The sequence below is a fragment of the Oryctolagus cuniculus genome, chromosome 4 (genome assembly GCF_051225735.1).
Source record: "Oryctolagus cuniculus isolate XC-2025 breed Fujian yellow rabbit chromosome 4, ASM5122573v1, whole genome shotgun sequence".
Lineage (NCBI taxonomy): Eukaryota > Metazoa > Chordata > Mammalia > Lagomorpha > Leporidae > Oryctolagus > Oryctolagus cuniculus.
In genome coordinates this window covers 158,688,487-158,700,924 of record NC_142870.1, presented here as the reverse complement: position 1 = coordinate 158,700,924, position 12,438 = coordinate 158,688,487, and the positions used below count along the sequence as shown (strand labels likewise).

The 12,438-nt window shown below is 42.8% G+C and overlaps 1 long non-coding RNA gene across 1 annotated transcript in view; it reads left to right on the top strand.

Annotated features, from left to right (window-relative positions):
* The window catches only part of LOC149127191 (uncharacterized), a 29,881-nt gene extending 18,794 nt beyond the window's left edge, over window positions 1-11,087 (top strand). The window contains exons 2-3 of the long non-coding RNA XR_016233325.1: window positions 248-359; window positions 10,577-11,087. This is a non-coding gene — a long non-coding RNA (uncharacterized LOC149127191). The remainder of the gene's footprint in view (window positions 1-247; window positions 360-10,576) is intronic.
* Window positions 11,088-12,438: the final 1,351 nt, after the last annotated feature.

Below are 12,438 nucleotides of genomic sequence, written 5' to 3'. Positions count from 1 at the left end.
GTCTCTTGCAGCTTGCAGAGGTAAAAATGTGATTTTGATACGAACGTGGGGGTTTTCTAGGGTGTGTATCTTCAGTCCACAGAGAGTTTGGTGTCAGTTACACTGGAGATTGTGTTACCCAGGGCCTTGTTCTTGGTGCTGAGGGCGACAAAGTGGGCTGTCCCCTTGTCCATCCCGTGATGCTGGAGTGTGTAGCACCAATTTCTGTGGCTTTAGGCCTGTGTAATGTGGATGGACCCTTCTTCAGGTCCTGCTAGGAGAGTTCAACTGGTGCTGCAGCCTGTAATACCAACAGCCCTAGCCCTGGGACTGCGGAATGTGAACTGAACCCTGCTTGAGTCCCACAAGGTGACTACAAAGTATGGAGGAGATTTTTCTCTGGTAGCTATGGGTGCAGAGATGGGGAATGCAGGTAAGTTATTCCTTAGGTCCACAGGATAGATTCCAGGGGGACTGGGGAAACTAGAGCTGATTGTTCCAGTCCTAGTGTTGCAGGGTACAATGGGGTCATTACCCAGGTGTCCCAGGGTGGAAGTACTTTTTTTTATGGGCTGCTGCTGATCGCCCTCAGAAGCTAAGGAGAATTCCCCTGGATCACATGGAGTGAGCGAGCGTATCTCTGGTGCCTATGGCCCCCAACTCCCACATTTGCAGGTTGAGGGGTTGTGTCCTCTGCCCCACAGTTACCCTGACTCTGACTCTGATTGCTTCTGATAGCAGTAGAGCAGAGATCAGTTTTGCAGTTTTTCAAAGCCATGCCTGATGGTCATGGGGGTGAGGGAGGGGAAGGAGGCAGTGTGGCTCTCTTCAGCCCAGCAGTTGCTCAGGTCCCGCCAGCTCTCCAGGCACAAGTCATATCAGTGGGGGACTAGAATTCTCCCTCAGCTAAAGCTTCAGGTGGCAGGGTGTGCGGCAGCATCTTCCTACCTTGATTTGGGAAGACGGTGGCTCCCAGCATTTCCTAGGGCAGCTGTAGTCATGTGGCTCCACCCTATTCAGCCATCGTGGATTATCGGTTCCACATAACTTTTTAATACTTTGTTGAGATCTAGAACTAGATACATCTTCCTCTGGATCCGGGTTTTGTCATGTGCTTTACCATCCTTTGCAATAAACCACAAAGGAAATGATACTGGCTTCAGTCAAGATGGCAATCATGGAGGTGGTAAGAAGTGATGAGATTTTGGATATGCTTTGAAGGTAGAGCTAACAGAATTCAGAAATTCCTTTAAGGAAATCATCCAAAAGCATTCCATACTGCTGGATTTGTGGTAGCTCGTGGAGACTTAGAGAGCTCCACCCGAGCAACACTGTATCCCTCACCACTGGCAGTGCACACAGAAAAAGTGGATCTTCCTCCTCTAGAAGTGGAGCAAGAAGGGTGAGGGTATATAAGTGCAGGGGGTGTGTGGGGAGCAGGGCTAAGCACAGCAGGAGGGCTGCCTTTAGCAATGGGGGCACCAGGAGAGCAGGAAAGGAGGGAACTTTGAAAATGGTACAAGGAACAAAACAGCAAGGGCCATTTTAGAAAGGCGAGTGGGAGGGGCAGAACAGGGAGTGCCAGCCTGGTATGTGGAGAGGGGACGAAGAGGGCCTCATTCATTTCTTTTACAAGGTAGGACGTTGATGTGTTTTTCATGTTTTAAGGAAACCATGTGGTTTTTCTTCTGCATATGTTAGTGTAATATTTAAAAGTAAGATTGAACATGGATATTTATAACTTTTGCCACTTTTTCTGATTGTCTGGAGGATCCTTTTTTTTTGTCTCTGTCGACTTAAAGCTATTTTCTTAGCCACTGTGATTTCATTTGATGGTTAGAATAATGATTATCAGGATGTTAAATAGTGGCAGCTCAGTTTTGTTACGTGCTTGTTAGAGGCCACCATGAAATGATCTAGGTCTGATAATAACTTTACTGGAGAGGTGCTGTTATCACCACATGTTGCAGAGCAGACGGGTCTTGAGGAAGGACCAAGGTGGACCTGATTAAACTTGACCCTAGGCAGGCAGACTGCAGAGGCAGGTGCGTTGTTCTAGAGTTTGGAATGAGTGCAGTACATAATCTTTATGGCATTTTGCTCCATTGCATTTGAGCACACTGACCAGGATGAGGCTGAGCAGGCTTTTGCCAACTCTAAGACCAGCTCTGATGAGAAGATAATGGCGATCGGTAATGAGTACAAAGCCCAGCTTAGCAATGCTGGCTTCTGCTTACTTCGCAATTATAATGCTTGTCTGAAAATTATAGGCGAAAGTGCTTAGAAATAGCTGTTCTCTGATGCAGGCAAAATTTCCCTCCCATCTTGTTTATAGCATTAATTAGCTGAGGAAGCCCTTTGTGGCTATAGAATAGGGGATAAAATTCAGCTCAGTTTCATCCTCCAAAGTGAGTCAAATCTCAATTATAACACTGACCAGCTTTTAAGAATATTTGAAATGAAACTTTGAGGAGTGAATCACTAGGGGTGCTAGAGACACATACTAATTTATGATTCGTGCTGTGTTTTCAGTGGCATCATCCCCTCCATCACAGTCATCAGCACCTTTAGCACCACCATCATCATGTCTACATGGTGTTCAACTGGGAAGTTGAGCTCTTAAGTGCAAGAAGATGCAGTGCATGGCACACAGTGTATACTCATAACGATCTGATCTACTGACTGAAAGTAAATGAGGGAGGGTGCTGGACACTTTTATGATGAGCAGTGTACCAAGTGCTGTGCATTGAAGAACACATTTAATCATCATTGTCATGATCATTTAATCCTCAATTAGTCAGCCCTATTATTATCCCCATCTTACATACATGTTCAGGTTTACTCAGGTTGTCAGTGAGAAATCTGGGGTGTAGCCCCAGGTCTGTTGGAGTTCAGAGCCCATGATACTCCACCCCTGCAATTGTCACTGTCCTCATCATTTTCCTTCTCTTATAGCTCCTCTAATAAGGGAAGTTTATGCTTAGTTGATTTGGGTGTCATGAAGAAAAGCAGAGGCCCAGCACTATTAGTTTGAAAAATCAAATGAAATTAGTGGTATTACCATGCTTTAAAAGCCTTTAACATTTCTACTCAGAGAGTGATCTGACTTGATAAATACTAGCAGTAGTTTAAAACCTTCCTCCTGGGCATAGATTCGAGGCTGGAGATCAGTAACGGTGAACTCCTTCGGGAAGTTTCCACGCGTGGAACACTTCCAGAACAGGAAGCCTGAGAGAAGCAGACAGTAAACTGTGTCTCTCAGAGGAAGGAAGATGCCACAGAGTTTCAGAAGTCTAGGAAAAATCCCACTGCACGTTCACCGAAGCCCCATTCTCATGCACCTATATTCAAATATCTCCTTTAAAATTAAACTATTTGGGCTCACATAGATCTAAGGTCAGCTTTTTCTCGCCTAATCAAAAGTAACTTGAAAGTACTTTTACTCAGTCGTCACAGTTGCTCATCCAGTTGGCTTGGGAAGAACATGCCTCGTCAGGACACTGCCACAGCTCTGCCTTCTTGGCATTTTGGTTTCACAGGGATGTTCTTAGTTCCTTACCTCTTTTATGAGTGTGCAAGTTGCATGAGCGTCACTAAAGTTGTAGGAGGTCCTGCACGCATTGGGTTTTCATGACCTTTTTTCTGGAATCTATGCACAAGTTTTCTTTTTATTGATTGTATTTCCCACACACATGTGACAAAACTGAGTAGAAGTTTACGGAGTCTCTCATTCAGACTATATCTCTTTGAATTAGCAGAAGAGGAAGAAGTGCTGTTTGTTCCGGAAAGGAAGCAACACCCTGAATTTGAGGTAGGAGCCTGGGGCTACCTTCAATAAATGGCACATAAGGAAGAGCAAAATGTACTCTTTTGTGCTTCAATCATCTAACAAACTCAGTGGAAAAATCTAATATTTAATCATCCATTTGGAATCTTGTAGCTGACTTGACAATTTTATAGTTTTCCAGCTGCTGCCTCTTGGTGATGGTGTCGTTTTCCTTCATCAAAATAGGGGAAATTACAATTAAATACTATTTTGTTGTTAAGTTTTTGTTTGATGTCTATCTCCTAGCCTCTACCGGACTTAGAAGTTGCAGGTGGCAGAGCTGAGCCTCCGTTGCCCCTCATCACGCTCCTGGTGCCTGGTGCTGGCTCTGGTGCCTAGCAGGTGTCTGGAGTGTGAGGTTCATGTGCTAGAAGCAGAACCTGAGGCAGTTTGTGTGTGTGAGTGCCGAGAACCAGCTCCCTAGAGACTGAAGAGAAGGAGTTAGTTGTCCAGCCTGATCCCTCAGGGAGCTGGTTCATTTCACCACAGAGCTGGTCCCACTTCATCGAGAGGGACCTGTCTTGTTTCTTCTTGTTATTCTTTGACCTCAGGTATCCCTCATTTGCTCAGGGGTGAGATTTATATAGCCCTCTGCTGAAGGCCAGTCATTAATTCTTTGGCAGTGGCCCTGGGAGAAAAGTGCAGCCCGGGGAAGCCTCTCTGCTTCATCTATCTACTGCACTTCTGCATCTGCCCTGGTTTCCTCCTGCCCTCAGTCCGGATGCTTCCTGGCCTTTGTTCTTATTGATTCCACACTACTCCCAATTTAACTTCATTATTTCTCCTGAAGTCATGACTTTGGCTTTACCACTTCTTGCTGTTGTCTTTGTAATATTCCTAGCAGTAACATTCCTTAATGCTTTTTAAGAGAAATCAAGCCAATTGGGTCGACCAGTTGCCACTCAGAGGAGACAGTCATTATTCATTCCTTCATTCATTTACTCATGAATTCATCACTAGTGTTTTGAGTGCCTGTGGTGAATCAGGCACGGTGCTAAATGCTGTGGCTACAACATTGAACAAACCCATCTGTGGTCCTTGTCTTTATAGGATGTAGGGTTTAATTTTAGGGAAGAATTCTATGCATAGAAGATGTCTCTGGGCTTGGCTCAGAAACTTCACTTCAGCCCCTGGTGAATGGCTTGCATGGTCTTTGCAGAATGCTCTGATCCCAGATAATTTGTCTTGATTTTGATGTATGTCTCACCCGTGTCTCCTTCCCTCAGGTCTGCAAGCCCCTTGCACTCTCAGCAGCCTTGTGCTTGGAAGGAGAGATGGTTGAGTGTGGCAGTGGCTTTACCTCTGCAGGTGACCCTCCTTGAGGTGTTACAAACAACAACATTGACAGTTACATAAATAGTCACTAGAGGGACAGAATTCGTTGCTAAAAGATCACTGAGTGCTGACATTAGTGCAAGGGTAAATTATGCTCGTGATCGGTGCCAGAACACATGTGTGTTTCTTTATATGTGCATGTGTAAATAATGGAGGACGTAACTTTCCATTGATAAAGTTTTTGATATCTCATCACTAACACACACACAGACACACGCACGCACACACACACATGCGTGCACAGTGAAATCATCTCCCACACTACACATTGACTTTTAAGCCTGGTGAATGGATAGGTCGCTTCTCAGATACTTCATATTCTTGATCTTCAGCTGCTTGGGATTTAAGTTGTTATCTTTCTACTTCATTCTCTCCATATTGGCATTTCACATTTTTTCTATGATTCTTATGAGAGGGTGGTAGTGGTGCATGTAATATGGGGCCTGGGAAAGGCAGCGAATTAGGGGAAAATGAGCTAGAAGATTTCCCACAGTTTCTTTCTCACAACACTGTGCTTTAACTCCATCCCCTTACATGCCAATCCAGTATGCCCACTTTCCCATGATGCATCTGAGTCTCCTCTGGAAGTGGGAAGGAGATGCTATCTTGAAAATGGGTAAGCTCAACTACACATGAAAATGCCATGAAACTCCCAGAAAACCTCACACACACTAAACTCCACTCAGACTCCATCCTGTTGGTATACCCAGTTACGGCACCACCCTCTACTCTGTAACTGATACCACTGGACATGAGAGAGGCTCATCTTTTGGGCCTTCTCTTGCCTTCTCATGTACTCTCTCCTTGTATTTTCTCCTTGTGGGCAGCTCTGTGGCCCTCTCATGGGATGGCCTGCCTGCATGCCTGAATTATACTCACTCACCAACTTTAAGTAAGTCCTGTTCTCATTTATGCACCTTAATTATGCCTCTACTTTGAAATCTTATTCCACATGAGGGCTAGGACTTGGAAACACATTCCTACAACACATGGAAGAAAATATTCCAAATTTCTACTACAGAAATATTAATATGAGAGGGCTTTATATTCTAGACTTCCAAGATTCTTCATTAAAAAGTGTGTTGCCAAGTATACATGTGTCTAATCCATGTAGAAAATAATTCTTAGGAGTGAGTGTAATGTGGATACGTCACTAATTTAGTCTCCATTGCAGAAAAAAAAGTTCTAGTAAGGAACTAGAAAATTATGTCCTGAGCCAATCAATACGGTTTAATGAATGATATAAAAGTCCCATTTTTCCCCCTCTTATGGGGGCATGAGTCATGCTGAACTGAAATCAAGTGGAATTATTTGTGTGCAATAAAGGCAACTATTCATGTTTGTGTGTATTGAGTTTGAGAGTAATTCTTCTTCAATTTAAGTTTTAATATCATTAGCTTAGTGTCATATTTCACAGTGAATTATAAAAGCTGAAAATTTGATTTACATAGTCTCTATCAAATCCAAGACTAAGTGTTATGGAATAGCCTTTAGTAACTCCAGCAAATGGTGTTTTTTTTCTTCACTGATTTATTTTGCATAGTGAAAACAAGAAAAGCCTGGAGACTTATCCTCCTTATGCTACAGGAGAGTTATTTGACCTTGGGCAATTATCTGTGTTTCTTTGGGTCTTCGTTTTCCCCATAGAAGAAATGAATGTGTTAGTATGGAGCATGATTTTTAAATTCTATTGAGAATAACCATCATTTAGGGACCTTGTTAGAATGTGTGTTCTTGGAATTCTGATCCACAGAGCTTGGCTATACCCTTCTCTCCCAGCTTCTGTGGCCATGGAGGCTGTCCTTTGTTTTGAGAGTAGGATAAACTTCTAGACCAGGGCCAACCCTCTCCTTGTGTGATCCATTCATATATTTCATTTCCTAGTCAAAGGTAGGGGCCCAGAAATTACCTTCCAGCTCTCATATATTGTAACTTTCTCCTCTCTTTCTGACTCTTACATTCACACAAATATGATCTTTTTCTTTTATCTTGAAACTGTCCCTCTGGATTTTGGTTTTCCCCTCTACTTATCAAACTACTTTTCTCTTTTCCTTTACTCTAGAAAAACATTAGTTTCACATAGTTCACCTTCAGCCATTCTCATTCGCCTTTCTACTTCGAGGAGAGCTATTATTTCAATGGAACAGTAGTAGGAATAGCAAAACTTATTGAGTGCTTGTTATTGTCGATATTTTCTGAGTGCTCTATCTTTGTGAATTCTCTCAGTCCTAACAGAACTCCTAGGAAGCTGGTAATTTCCCTTGACCTTTGACTGTTTAATTAAATCCTCAGGTTAATAATTTACTCTTTAAGGTCAAATTTAAAATTATCTGGTCAAGTTTCAAAATAAAATATCACGGGGTTTTGAGACTATGTATGTATTAGTCAGCTTTTCATTACTACAATGAAAATACTTGCAAAAAGCTATGTATGAAGAGTGGAGGATTATTTGGCTCATGGTTTTAGAGGTTCATAGTTTAAGATCATGTGGCCCCATCGATCTGGAGTCTGATTAAGGGATAGATGTTAGAATTTCTGTGAATGGAGAACCATGGCATGAGCTACAACCCAAAGAGAGCAGCGAGGCCCAACTTACCCTTTGTAACCAACCCTCTCGTGAGAAAGGTGTGCTGAAGCCACCTCCCCAGTGACTTGACGACCTCCTACTAGGCGCATCTACTAAACAGTGTAACCAGGCCAAATCCTTGTCTTTACTCCATGAACAATGGTTTTAATAATATAAGACTTTGGTTACCAAGTACCTAGTACGTGGGCCTTTGGGAGACACTCAAACTGATGTCCAAACAATAGAAAGCTGGTAAGTTTATTTGGGGGATGATGGCGTCTTATGTGACATGTTTTATTTTTAAATATGTAACATTTAAACATTTTTATGGGGTACAGCAGATGTGTACAGTGTCAACTGATCAAATCAGTTAATTAGCATCTCTATTTCCTTATTTCTTTATGTTGAAATTCTTTTTTTTTTTTTTTTTTTTTTTTTTTTTTTGCAGGCAGAGTTAGACAGTGAGAGAGAGACAGAGAGAAAGGTCTTCCTTTTCTGTTGATTCACTCCCCAAATGGCCGCTACAGCCGGCGTACTATGCCGATCCAAAGCCAGGAGCCAGGTGCTTCCTCCTGGTCTCCCATGTGGGTGCAGGGCCCAAGCACTTGGGCCATCCTCCACTGCTTTCCCGGGCCACAGCAGAGAGCTGGACTGGAAGAGGAGCAACCGGGACAGAATCCGGCGTCCCGACAGGGACTAGAACCCTGGGTGCTGGCGCCGCAGGCAGATGATTAGCCAAGTGAGCCGTGGCGCCAGCCATATGTTGAAATTCTTTGAGCTCCTCCTTTCTAGTTGTTCATTGGTAGGATGTGTTAGTACCACTCAAGAACATCTGTTAACCTAAATCTCTTTCTTTTTTCAAATAGGCTTTATTTTTAGAGCAGTTTAAGTTCACAGCAAAATTGGGGTAAAAGTTTAGAGAGTTCCCATATGTGCCCAGAAACTATTGGAGCATATGGCAAGTGTGTGTATATTTAGTCTTGTATGAAGCTGTTAAGCTGCCTTGAAAGGGGCTGCATGATCTGCATCCGTACCACAATGAATGAGAGTCCCTGTTGCTCCACATTCTCAATAGCATTTAGCAATGTCAGAGTTTTGGGTTTTGGTCATTCTATAGATGTGTGGTGGTGTCTCACTGTAGTTTCCATTTAAAATTCCTTATTCCCAGGTTCAGCATGTTTTCATGTGATAATTAATTACAAGTTATGTAATTCTTGTAGCCTGGATTATACATTCTTTATAGTAACTTCTTGAATTTTTTTTACAAAGAGGGTAGCAATATTATTTGTAGTGTCATGTGCTCCCAGTACAGACCAGTTCTCTCAGTATGGGTGTATTTGTGACTTACAACCAAGTGAAGGTAGTGGAAGTGACATTGCACGCTTTCTGAGGCTAGGCTTTTTGGGACATAAACTTTTCCTTTCCATCCAAGGTTAACCATGATGTAGCTTTCCCACACACACCCCCACCCCCTTTTCTTTTTTTGGCCATTGTAAAAAGTCTTAAGCTGCCATATAAGCAGACTGGAGGCTGCCATTTTATGAGGAAGCTTAAACTAGGCTATTGGGGGGCCACCTACAGAAGTCCTGAGACTAAGAAAGAGAAAGAAAGGGGTCAGCTCTCTGTGTTGCTGAATCCTGCTGTTCCAGATGCTGCTGCTATCTGCAACAAGAAAAACCCTAGGCCAAAATCTTCCAGCGGAGACATTTTAGAACCTGACCCAAAGACATCCAAAGAGATAGCAAAAGGGTTAATGTAGCCACTGAATTTTGGAGTGACGTATTACATAGCAATAGACAATTAACATAGTCCTGGACTCTGAACTTTTAGCAATTTATTATTGTAATTTTTTAAAATTAAAATTTATTTTTATTTTTATCTGTATACTCATTACTATCTTTGGTAATTTGATGTATCCTACAACCAGTACATTGTACATTATATAGTGCAGTGATACCTCTAAAGAGCTTTTCACTTGCCAAGTGAATTTTCATCTCTCAAGTAATAAACTCACTGCCCATTCAGGGACTTCTCTTCTGACTGGAGCCAAGCTCCACTGTGTGGTGCAATAGGCAGCAGCAGCCCATCTGGGTGAATTCACACGCATCATTGGCCCCCTGATCACTCTTTTCCTTTTTTTCAGTGCATTTAAAATTTTTATTTTGCTGTACAGAAGCTTACATTCACCACAGGTTGTGATGTAGCTGACAGTGTAATATGGAATATGTCTTTTTGAAGGTTATTTATAACTAAACACTAGTCTTAATTGCAGTGGAAATTCTACATAGCTTAAGGTTTGGCTCTGAAGTAGATTGTAAATATGGACCGGAATTGTATATAAAACTTTTTTTTCAAGTAAACGAAGAAAAATTAATTTAAAAAATGCTTGGAAAAAACAAATCAAGGAAAAAAAAAACACAAAGCAACAGAAGCCCATGTTTTCCTGAAATGAAATTTCACCATAATGCAGTCTAACAATAAGAGAGGTTTTTCTTCCCAAAGTAATGGCAATTTACGTATTTAGGACTTGGTAGGAAACTCTGGAAATCTTTCCAGATTGAATGGATCAGAACAGGAAGAAATCAGGTTAATATGCTAACATCAGTACTACCTTATGATGAATTAAATTGGGTACAGAAAGTAAGAGTATAAGCATTAAATATTTCCAGAGGGTCAGAGAATCATTACCGTTTCTGAGTGAGAGGAATAAAACCAGAAGAAACAGGCCAGCATTCAAATTGTTTATGGAATAAGCTCAGTTATTGGCACATCTAACGTGGGATAAATCTAACACATCGGACCTAGACAGCTTCTAGCATTTTAGAGTACTCTTCACTCTTGACCCTTCCTTCTCTGTCTCTGGTCCTCAGGAAGCAGCTTGACTGTGCCAGGGCGCCTGGCCATTCCTGGCCAGGGCAACTCGGATGGAATGGAAAGGCCCCTGTTCATGGGCACTCACTACCTGCTGCCCTTCACTCCATCCTCCCTTTGTCCAGGCTCCCTTTGTCCTCCACAAAGCCAAAGTGCCACATCTGCCTTCCTTGCTGATTGACCACCCCATCAGAACCATCCAGGGCTGGAAGACTTGTGCTTCAAGGATGAGTGCAATAAAACCCCCCTGAAGAGCCATCAAATCAAGCCACCAATCACTGACCCATCAAAGTAAGGCCATGACTGCAGCACTGCTTGGCCTCAGTACTCCTTGGGATTGAGTTAGAAATGGCCACTTAATAGATCTCTGGGTTATGTAACTGTTTTCTAGGTAATGTTGTCTTAGTTCCACATATGGGTAATTTTAAGCTGTTATATCAAAGTGAGCCAGTACAGAGTTAGTGGTTCAAAAATTGTATTAATTCAAATGCTCATTGGGTCACATGATTTTAATAGATAATCTGCTTTAAATTTGTTTTCAAAAAAGGAAAAATATTTTCAGAATTTTAATATACATTTGTGCTTGTATTTGCTGGCCAGGAAAATAAATAATTCAGATAAAAATATAGTATTCATTGTGTTCTGTGTGTATGTTCTCTTATTAAAAATGTTCTCTGTTAATTTAAAAGATTTTAAAGGATTACTTCAAATTGTAAATTAAACCAGTAGATAGGAGAGAAAATGAGAAAGGAACCTATAAGCATGAGAATTTATTCTTGGTAAGGAAGGTTAAGGAAAGAGAATTTTTGGATAAAGTCATGGTATATGACATTTTTTTGTCCTAACGAGAATGACTGGACATACAAGAAGGCTGTGAAAGGTTTGTGGAAGCTGAATGTTTTGAGATTAGATCAGCTGAGATTACAGGGAAACTAGGGATGCTAGGCTTAGGTTTTCAGCTTTCTGGATGCAGAACACAGCTTCTGTTCTCTGTCTTGCCCTTGCCCTAACTTCTGGGTCTTCTCTTTAGAACCATGTAATTCCATTTATCTCCTCCATAATACAGAAATGGCAGTGCAGCTCCAGGAACATTCCTGTAGGCAAGGTCACCGATGGTCCCCTGGAGAGCGTGGACAGACATTTTCAGAACAGATTACCCCCTCTCCCTCTTCCACGAAGCTCTATCACCTGCTGGATCTCTGCAGCCAGGCCTCTGGGACCCCCAGACCCCTTGTGGACTGACAGTCTTCGGCAGAGCCAGTGCAGTTCCCCTGTCCAGCATGAAGCGCTTACTGCTGCTGCCCCAGTGCTTCTCGACCTGGGACTCCATTTCAGGGGTCTCCATGGCGGCTCCTGTCTAAGCCACTCCAGTCCCCCTTACCCTCACAGATCTGTTGCCGTTCCTTTTGGAAGGCGCCCTCTTGTGCATCTTCCATGGGTACCTTCCACTAAATACACCCATGTCCACAATGAATGGTTCCTTTGGCCAAGTATCAGACTGCTCTGTTCCCCTCTCTCACTAGAGTCGAATTCCTTCTCTGGAGCATCCAGTCGGGGTGAAGTGTCGTTTAACGCCTCTCCAGGCAGCCCTCTCCCAGGCTCCCTTTGGTCTTTCTGGGATGGCTTCTAAAGCCCCTTGTCTTGCTTTTCTCCTCAGCCTCTGCCTTTTCTTGGCTGAGCAAATCTTTCCTACCTTGTCTGGGGCCACCAGATGCCAATGCAGACCCATGGAGACTCTCACCACTGGTAAGCCCCTGGGAGCCCAACAGGACCCTCTTGCCACCTGTTGTCACAGCTGATGAGGGATATATTCTTGCTTAGCCCCACAGGCTTGGAAGGCCGCCAAGCCTCAGCGTTATGA